Raw genomic sequence first — 7254 nt, 5'->3', positions numbered from 1 at the left:
AAAAATAAAAATTAAAAAATAAAAGCAGGAGTTCCCAGAGTGGCACAGCAGAAATGAATCTGACTAGGAACCATGAGGTTGTAGGTTCACTCCCTGGCCTCACTCAGTGGGTTAAGGATCCAGCATTGCCATAAGCTGTGGTGTATATCACAGATGAGGCTCGGATCTGGCATTGCTGTGGCTGTGGCATAAGCCAGCATTCGTAGCTCGGATTGGACCCCTAGCCTGGGAACCTCCACATGCTGTGGGTGTGGCCCTAAAAAAAAAAGAAGGAAAATAAATAAAAGCAATAGATCCTCTTCAACTTCCTTTAGTCCCACACTGCCACTTGCCTACTATATTCAAAGCATTACTCTTCCATTTATAATACAAGTCAGAAAGCTTCGTAATCAGCTTTCCCAAGAGGTTTTTGTAAACCCGATATTCTCAGAGTTCCTCAGAACATAATCTATTGTTCTCAAGCAAGTGGCAAAAACACTTTACTATTTAAAAGATGTCAGAAAATGTTTAAAGCCCTAATTAATTTTGCTTTAATAGAGACAGGAATTCTGTTGGTTTTTACATTTGTTGCAGACTGTGTGGACAGTTTTATTCAAGAATGCAATGTACAACTTACTCAGAACAATCTGCAAGTTTTTATCCACCACTTGTGCCTACTAATAATATGCACTAACGCATCTCTTCCTTTCTTTCTTTTTTTTTTTTTTTGGTCGAGGCATGCAGCAGTTTGATATGGGATCTCAGTTCCCAGATCAGGGATCAAACCTAGACCCCAGAGGTGAAAGCACCTAGTCCTAACCACTGGATCACCAGGGAACTCCCTAACGCAGCATCTCTTAGCTCCCAAGCAACTATTTTTGTCTTGAGCAGTACCAGCTTTCCTACTACAGGACAAAGTGTTTTAAGTTTCCCATAATTTCTTTTTTTTTTTTTTTTTTTTTTTTGTCTTTTTGCCATTTCTTGGGCTCCTCCTGCGGCATATGGAGGTTCCCAGGCTAGGGGTCGAATCAGAGCTGTAGCTGCTGGCCTACGCCAGAGCCACAGCAACGTGAGATCTGAGCCACATCTGCAACCTACTCCACAGCTCACGGCAACACCAGGTCCTTAACCCACTGAGCAAGGCCAGGGATCGAACCCGAAACCTCATGGTTCCTAGTCAGATTCGTTAACTACTGAGCCATGACGGGAACTCCAGTTCCCCATAATTTCAACCTGCCCTATTTATTCCAAAATTCCAGAGGAAACAGGCAATCTACAAAGGCCACCTTACTGGGATTTACTATGTCTAGATTTCTACAACCCAGTTGGAACCAATCTCTTAGAATAGCATCTTTCATTGTGATCCAATACACAAATATAAGGTTGAACCCTATAAAATTGCAGATATTTGACTACTTTTCACCTACACGAATAGCAACTGCTTATGTTCAGCCATAGTTTAATACATATTTTTAACATTTTCTACTCATTATTTTTATTATTGTCTCTTTGCCTTTTCTAGGGCCATTCCCACGGCACATGGAGGTTCCCGGGGTCTAACTGGAGCTGTAGCCACCGGCCTACACCAGGGCCACAGCAACAAGGGATCCGAGCCGAGTCTGCAACTTACACCACAGCTCATAGCAATCCTTAACCCACTGAGTGAGACCAGGGATCAAACCTGCAACCTCATGGTTCCTAGTCGAATTTGTTAACCACTGAGCCACAACGGGAACTCCTCTTTTCCTTATTATTAAAAGAAAATACTAGTCATGTGCTTCTGAACTTGGTTAAGTGACTTAATTAATGAACAGCCCAACAAATATTTCTAACAAGTTTCACTTCTCGACCCCAGTACCACCGGGTGCCCCATAAGTATATCACTCACACATACATTCTGCATCCGTCACTCCTAGAGCCAAATTTAGCGTGCATCTGTCCATTCTTTTCTTAGCTGTATCCTCACCAAAAAAAAGATCAATGCCACTGACAGAGACAGGGCAAGGAGTTTATTTCCTCTTAAAACTCACTTACCATTAAATAAAACAAATGAACCAAACTCGAGGTCTCATATATAAGAAATGACTTTGTCATACTCTTGTTTTGTTTTTTCTGCTTTTTAGGGCCACACTTGAGGCACATGGAAGTTCCCAGGCTAGGGGACAAACTGGAGCTACATCTGCTGGCCTGCACCACAGCCACAGCCATGCGGGATCCAAGCTGCATCTGCAGCCTACACAGCAGCTCACAGCAACACTGGATCCCCAACCCACTGCGTGATGTCAAGGATCAAACCCGCATCCTCATGGATGCCAGTCGCATTCGTTTCCCCTGCGCCACAATGGGAACTCTGACTTCGTATTCTTGTCTTCTCTTTATTCAAAGTTAAACAAAATGGGAAACAACCTAAATGTCCGTCGACAGATGGTTGGATTAAGAAGATGTTGTATATATACACAGCAGAATACTACCAAGCCATAGAAAAGAACAAAATAATGCCATTTGCAGCAACACGGACGGAACTAGAGACTCTCATACTGAGTGAAGTCAGTCAAAAAGAGACTGATGTGCTCCTCTGGTCACTCCTGAATTACACAGGGAGAACTTCATTCATCTGTCTATATTTTCCTCCTCCTCTCAGACTAGGGGCTGAATGAGATCATTTGGTTTAAGTCTGTCTTCTTCCCCCAGTTCCAAGCTATTTCTCTATTTAACAAACAAGTGGGGGGAAAAATCTAATCTATCTGTCCTGTTCTGGGTGAATTTAGCCACTTTTGCAAAAATAACTGCTAAAATCACATCAAGTAACTTAAAAGGGCATCCCAGAAAAGAATGGGAAAATTCTCTTGTATTCCAAATTCTGTAACTTGTTGCAATGTAAGCCACATAATATGTCTTCAAAGTATCCATTACAGGAGTTCCAGTTGTGGCTCAGTGGGTTAAGGATCGGACTGCAGCAGCTTGGGTCAATGCAGAGGGCCAGGTTCTATTCCCAGGCCTGGGGCAGTGGGGTAAAGATTCTGGCCTTGCACAGCTGCTACCTCAGATTCAGTCCCTGGCAGGGGAACTTCCCAATGCTGAGGGTGTGGCCATAAAAAAAGAAAGAAAGAAAGAAGAAAGAAAGAAAGAAAGAAAGAGCACCAATTGCAAAGAAAATAAATGTTACATGAAAATTCTTGAACTTTAAACTTTCACAGAGGGCCTAAGGTTGTAGGAAACTTTGAAATGATCTCATACCTACACACATGTCACTGCTTACAGGGAAATAACACTCTACTTTCCAAATAAAAGATTAAATTCTTAACTTATTTATATACACTCTATGTCACTATGAGGAACTTGTTTCATTAGTTAACCACTACACAGACAAAAGTCACATAAAGCACACACATATATTTTTTGGCCTTTTTTTAGGGCCACACCCGTGGCATATGAAAGTTCCCAGGCCAGGGGTCCAATCGGAGCTGTGGCCGCTGGCCTATGCCAGAGCCATAGGAACGAGGGATCTGAGCCACATCTGCAACTACACCACAGCTCGTGGCAACACTGGATCCTTAACCCACTGAGCAAGGCCAGGGATTGAACCCTTGTCCTCATGGATGCTAGTCGGGTTCGTCAATTGCTGAGCCACAACAGAAACTCCAACACACATATATTTCTTAATACAGCCAGGACTAACTCTCAAATCATCACTTGAATAATCAAAATGCTGAAGCATCATAGTTCCTGTCATGGTGCGGTGGTTAACCAATCCAACTAGGAACCATGAGGTTGCAGGTTCGATCCCTGGCCTCGCTCAGTGGGTTAAGGATCCTGCGTTGCTGTGAACTGTGGTGTAGGTCACAGACGCAGCTTGGATTTGGCGTTGCTGTGGCTGTGGTGTACGCCAGCGGCTACAGCTCTGATTAGACCCCTAGCCTGGGAACCTCCATATGCTGCAGGTGCGGGCCTAGAAAAGACAAAAAGACAAAAACAAAAAAAATGAATAGAATAAAAGGTACAAGCTGAGAGTTCCCCGTGTGGCTCAGTTTACCACTAATGAACTTGACTAGTTTTGATTGCAGGCCTTGCTCAGTGGGTTAAGGATCCCACTTTGCCATAAGCTGTGGTGTAGGTCACAGACGAGGCTCAGAACATGTGTTGCTGTGGCTGTGGTGCAGGTTGGCAGCTGCAGTTCCTATTCGACCCCTAGCCTGGGTACCTCCATATGCCCCGGGTGTGGCCCTAAATAGAACAAAAAAAGACCAAAAAAAAAAAAAAAAAAAAGAATAAAAATTATCTCCCTATACAGACACTGTTTGCTTAGATACTATTTGCTCTTTTCAGTATATAAACATGTGGGGTATGTAAGCTCAGTCTGAAAGAATTTAGCTAAATTGTTATACTTCTTAACCAAAACAGCAGTTTAACTCCCATCATTTGAAACTCTCAAGCCAAAAAAATTCAAATACTAAAACTACTTTCAGCATTTTTAAAGTATTTTAAATTCTTCTGATTAAACACCAAAAAAAATTCAAGGGGAGTTCCCGTCGTGGCGCAGTGGTTAACGAATCCGACTAGGAACCATGAGGTTGCGGGTTCGGTCCCTGCCCTTGCTCAGTGGGTTAATGATCCGGCGTTGCCGTGAGCTGTGGTGTAGGTTGCAGACGCGGCTCGGATCCCGAGTTGCTGTGGCTCTGGTGTAGGCTGGTGGCTACAGCTCCGATTGGACCCCTAGCCTGGGAACCTCCATATGCCGCAGGAGCGGCCCAAGAAATAGCAACAACAACAACAACAAAAGACAAAAAATAAAAAATAAATAAAAATAAAAGTATGTGATGAAAACCTTAAAAAAAAAAAAAAAAAAAAATTCAAAAATCTTTCCATTATATGGGGTCCCATCGTGGCTCAGTGGTAATGATCCTGACTCGTATCCATAAGGATGCAGGTTCCATCCCTGGCCTCGCTTAGTGGATTAAGGATCTGGATGGAGGTGTGGCATAGGTTGCAGATGCAGCTCGGATCCCCTGTTGCTGTGGCTGGGGCATGCAGCTGGAGCTCCGATTTGACCCCTAACCTGGGAACCTCCACATGCCCCAGGTGTGGCCCTAAAAAATACGAAAATAAAATAAAATAATCTTTTCATGATAAAGTTCTCTGCCTTGAATTTCAATCCTAACTTTCATTTTCGGGACTCAAAATTCTGTTACTTAACAGTACATAGATCAGGAAGTTCCCGTCATGGCACAACGGAAACGAACCCAACTAGGAAACAAGAGGTTGCAGGTTTGATCCTTGGCCTTACTCAGTGGGTTAAGGATCCGGTTTTGCTGTGTGATGCGATGTAGGTCGCAGACGTGGCTCAGATCTGGCATTGCTGTGGCTGTGGTGTATGCCAGCAGTTACAGCTCTGATTCGACCCCTAGCCTGGGAACCTCCTATGCCATGGGTGTGGCCCTAGAAAAGACAAAAGATAAAAAAAAAAACAAAAAAAACCCCCAAAAAACAGAACATAGATCAACAAGTCAAGAGAAACATACTTACCTGATCTCTTCTAAGAATTTCTGGGGGCAGGCTTCTCACACTATTTCACAATATAAATTGTAAAAATAGGTTGGTAGTGCTATACATATAGGAAAATAAAACTTCAGTTGATTCAAGATTAACTCATATACACACAGAGCCAAAAACCTACGCAATTCTTGCTGTTTCTAGGGAAGCTTTCATTATAGAAACAGGAAATATAAGGAGTTCCCATTGTGGCACATGAGAACAAATCCAACCAGTATCCATGACTTGGGTTGGATCCCTGGCCAGTGGGTTATGGATCTGGTGTTGTCGTGAGCTGTGATGTTAGGTTGCAGACTCAGCTCAGATTTTGTGTTGCTGTGCCTGTGGCAGAGGCTGAAGGCTACAATTCCAATTCAACCCCTAGCCTAGGAACTTCTATATGCAGCAGGTGTGGCCCTAAAAAACAAAAAACAAAAGCCAAAAAAAAATCATATTGCAACAGACTCAGAGTGAATTAAATCAATGACAACACAGGATGGTTCATGGGGACTAGATCCAAAAATGCCACACTGGTAATAAGGGTGGAAATTCAAGGTTTTTTTATTTTTTTTTTTCTTTTTGCCTTTTCTAGGGCCACTTCCCGCGGCATATGGAGGTTCTCAGGTTACGGGTCTTGGAGCTGTAGCCACCGGCCTACGCCAGAGCCACAGCAACTCGGGATCCAAGCCGACCTACACCACAGCTTATGGCAAAGCCGGATCCTTAACCCACCTAGCAAGGACAGGGATCAAACCTCTAACATCATGGTTCCTAGTCAGATTAGTTTCCACTTCGCCATGGTGAAAACTGCTATATATGCATTGTTTTTGTTTTTTTTTTTTGGTCTTTTTACGGCATCTGCATTTTCAGCCTAGGGGTCAAACTGGAGATGCTCCTGTTGGCCTACATCACAGCTCATGCCAATGCTGGATTCTTAACCCACTGAGCAAGGTTGGGAACTCCCGCAATATACACTTTTAAATGTGTTTCATGATACATGTAAGGTTAGGAAGGACTGACCTAATCCAACTATCATTTTACAATGAGGCCCAGAAAGGTAAATTGACTTGCTCACAGCCACACAGCCAAAGGAAACCACTGCCTAAAAATAATCTTTCTCAAAATTTTTTTAAGCACAAGACCTCTTTTTCCGCCTCAAAAAAATCATTTCAAGGGAGCGCCTTTCATGGCTCAGTGGAAACGAATCTGACTAGCATCCATGAGGTCATGGGTTCAACCCCAGGCCTTGTTCAGTGGGTTAAGGATAAGGCTATGGTGTAGGTTGCCAACTCAGCCTGGACCTGGTGTGGCTGTGGTGTAGGCCAGCAGCTGTAGCTCCAATTCAACCCTTGGCCTGGGAACATACATGTGCTGCAGGTTCAGCCCTAAAAAGATTTAGAAAACTCATAGAACTTGGGAATAAATCCACATTATGACCCAATTATTTTGCTAATAAAGTTGCATGTTTGGGACTGCCTAAATTTTTTGAAAAAAAAAAAAAGAGGCTGAAACATCCCTTGCTATTTCAATAACTTCATTATTCTTTTATATTAGCTTATCAGAAACGCAATGTAGCTTTTTCTTGAAATGTTACTTTCAGCAGGCCTATTCCATGTTTTTTCTAAGCTCCAACTTTCTACTTGATATTCTTCAGAATAAAGAAAACAGCTCATTTTAAACAAGAAGTTTATTTAAACAACAAGACGCTTGACTTGAAGGGAAAACTATCTAGGATTCATTTCTTTT

Source organism: Sus scrofa, chromosome 12, assembly GCF_000003025.6.
Source record: "Sus scrofa isolate TJ Tabasco breed Duroc chromosome 12, Sscrofa11.1, whole genome shotgun sequence".
Taxonomy (NCBI): Eukaryota; Metazoa; Chordata; class Mammalia; order Artiodactyla; family Suidae; genus Sus; species Sus scrofa.
The sequence above is the reverse complement of the archived record's forward strand: the minus strand, read 5'-3'. Positions refer to the sequence as shown.